The sequence below is a fragment of the Drosophila willistoni genome, unplaced genomic scaffold (genome assembly GCF_018902025.1).
Source record: "Drosophila willistoni isolate 14030-0811.24 unplaced genomic scaffold, UCI_dwil_1.1 Seg701, whole genome shotgun sequence".
NCBI lineage: Eukaryota > Metazoa > Arthropoda > Insecta > Diptera > Drosophilidae > Drosophila > Drosophila willistoni.
Window position 1 is genome coordinate 54,920 of NW_025814610.1, and position 3,589 is coordinate 58,508.

Below are 3,589 nucleotides of genomic sequence, written 5' to 3' on the forward strand. Positions count from 1 at the left end.
CGACATTCGTCTTGGTCCGCTGACTTGGCCTTATTGTAATTTTTGCATCGCTTCAGACAGGATTCAGTGAACACATCCTGTTGGTCCAATGCGGTTTTTGCGTAGATTCGTATGTTACAATTCAATCAATTTGTTTCCCAGTCGAATTTTGCGAAGCGTTAAAGTCGTGCTTATGTTGTGTTCAGTGCTTTTTGATTAAATGAATATCATATCTTGATTGCAGACGCATCGAGTATGTAATTCACACAATGCCGCCTCCAGACGCTACAAAGCACTTGACAATTGTCGGCATCGCGCTCAGACGCAATCCGATCGTACAGCCGGCAACATGTGTTCCGTGCACATTTTTGGCTCTTTGGCCATTTTGTTGCTACTAGGAAATGGCGGTGAAAGCGAGAGTCCCAACCACAGTGACTATTATTTTGGCAATGCGAGCATGAAGCTCATTGAATGGTTTTCGTGATTTTGAGCCACGCTATCAAAGCGAACGTCAATTAGTCCGTGAGGAGCGTGAGGGTCGTGGATTCCATTTCCATGCTAGTGGCCAGGATGTTAGTGTGGAACTGGAATTTATTGTGCCATTCTTCAGAGTCCCAGTTAAGCGCAGCATGAATTTCGCCCGAAATGCTTTCCAAAGTATACTAAATCTCCGAACTGGAGCTATTATTAATACCGCAGTTATTGTGGCAGCAGGAGCCATCATAACTGCAGTAGTACGCTTGATTTTGGCTCCACTGGTGATTACCTCTCTAAATAATGGTGGCTATATCTTCAAATCGGATAAAACTATCAAAAGGGAAGTGAGTACATAGAGAATGATTCCTTTACACGAATCAGCAAAGTAAAAGTATTCATTTTTTTGCAGTGCGAGGCTTGACGGATGCAGTGGAATCCCAGTTGGAAGAGCACAATATTGATATGACAGCTTGTATGCAGCGTTATATAGAGAGTAGTTCATCCTCCACTCCTGTAAGGCTTATACATGTATTGGCCAAGTGAGTTCAACTTTCTTTCTTGATTCAAACACAATTTAAATCGACTTACATAATATATTTTTATCCAGCTCACAATGGTTAAATGTCTATATGAATGGCACGGCTGTTTATAATGCCATCAAGGTGGCCCAAGGCAATCTAAATTCTGATTATATATATCGAAGTTGTCGCTGGTCATCCATGGCAATCCACACGATGAAAGAGAGAAGTTGGCTAAAATCATTGTGGCCACATTTTCTGGAATATTCTAATGGTTAATTAAGTACTATGTTATTGCTATCAGTCACTACATCTATGCATATTTATTTATTGGCTTATATTAAGTATCTACTTTTATTAAATAAACAAATAACATATAAATTGCGGTGAATTTTCTTAATAAATTTCAGATTCGCAGTTGGCTAAAACAACTAGATAAGGTCTACTTTTAGTTCCTTCTTCAGCTGAGATTGCACAAAGACCTTTTAATGACCTTTTATCGGAAAATTCAATTAGTTATCTTTCACTCCAAGAATTTAGATCTCTTTCTTTTTAAACTACCGGAACTGCTAGATAATTTGTCATTAAAATGATCTTGCACCTTTTTACATTGTTTACTCAACTGTCTGTTTTAACTTCATTATTTTCACACCTTTCAAAAGAAAAGACTGACTGAATTTAGTTATGTCATGCCAACATTTTGCTACCTTTTTGTACTACACGAGAGAAGAAGAAAAATTATCATTGCCAAAAGGCAGCCAAGCGTCGCCAAGCGTCGCCAAGCGACAGAAGTAAGTGACAAATTTGAGTCAGTGAAAAAGAAATTTCAAATGTTTGTCAACTTCAAAGCGAAGCACAACAACCAGTTAATGCGGAAACATGAAGCTGTTGTATGTGATGAGTGCACTTTTTGCCAGTAGTGTTGTGATTTGGGCAGCCAGTGGAGAGGAATCGATGTCAGAATCAGCCTCTGGTGAGTATGAAGAGGAATCTTTGAAAACTTCGAGGCAGCGACTTAGCCTCCAGCAGCAATACCAACAACAACAGCATCATCAGCGACCTCAGCAACATCATCACAATCAAGGATTCAAATTGGTATCCTTCGATGCGGTTAACAAAGATATAGCCCTGGGTTTGGATTATCTAGTGCCGTTTCTTGAGGTGCCCATCAAACGCAAACGCAATGCTCCTCCCAGGGTAAGTCAACCAATAGGAATATAAAGATGGACTTTATTAGTTATTGTAATATTCGAAGCCTTTACTTGTCATTAACTCTGCTGCCTTGGTAAGCTGTGGTTTGGTTGCTGCCGGTGATCTTTTGGTGGGTCATCTAATCCGAAGCATGGGCTTGGAGTCCATTGTACCAGATAAACCACCACAACATATGAACAATATGAATGGAAATACTACTAGACCACAGTCTGCTGAAGAAATGTTGTCAACAACAGAGACAGAGACAACTCGTGGCTCTTTTGACCAAGAACAAAACTTTTTCAAACTCTTCGATCAAGTTAAATTGGTTTATCGCAATAACACTGGCCAAAGAATGGGTAAATTTAGACACTTTTTAATAGTAATTAATCCTTAATTTCAATTCCATCCTGGCAGAACTCAGTCTGCCGAGTGCTTTGAATACAGTGGAGCAGACTCTATCCGAAAATGATGTAAACCTTTTCGTCTGTATGCTCAAGGCTATTTACTCGTTGACCTACAAGGCTGGGAATCAGGTGCGCAAGGGATTGGCTACCGATGTGGAGCATGTTCTGGATGGAGCCACCAATTGGTCGTGGTTGTTAGCCTGGTTGGAGCAATCACCCATAGGTGAAGCGATACAGGCAGGCAAAGTCCCCAAACAGCAACACTGTCAGGATAAATATCCTCGTTGCAAATGGAATGCCCCAGAAGAGCAGCTCCTGCAACTTGTGCAAAATAATGTGCAGTTTAATTAAAAACTTTTCAAAAATAGGACTTAATTTAGTTTTCCATTAACAAGATAAATTCTGATTTGAATCGTTAGATTATTTAATTAAATTGAAAATAAGCTTTTTAAAGCTTTCGTGTAGATACGTAGACAACATGTAAAATACACGTAGATATTGTGTCGATAATTTATGTTTTGCAATTTGAAATCAAAGCGGGTTCATTTCTTAATCGGTTTGTATACATAACTAGCTAAGACTCTTTCCATGAACATCTGTGAAGAGGAGGACTAACTTCCACACTAAGTTCCTGTTTAAACTCCAAATTCGGCAAAATGATGTAGATTCCATGAGATTCTCGAGAGGATTTATAAAACATATGTTAGGCTTTTGTTTCTGCCTAATTTTAGTAAAAAACATATAAAAGTCTCATTAAGAAGCTAACTACTAAAGTAAATCATTTAGAATGATAAGAATAGACGCATCAATTGATTTGAAAACAAATTAACACCCCAAAACCCCACCAGCCGGAAGATTGAGGTGGTGTCGGGTACACAAAGTGGTTCATGATTGCCTACAAATTTGCACTTGACGGCCAGCAGGGACGGCAGCAGTCTTGATGATATTTAGTATATAATAAATATTCAGCTCTGTGTATCTGAATGGATCGCACAACATTGTCCACGGGCTAGCGAG

General features: G+C 39.2%; 1 pseudogene; it reads left to right on the top strand.

The window, feature by feature from the left end:
• The first annotated feature begins 328 nt into the window (after positions 1-328).
• On the top strand, positions 329-2,923 carry LOC6644963 (annotated as a pseudogene).
• The last annotated feature ends 666 nt before the right edge of the window (positions 2,924-3,589 follow it).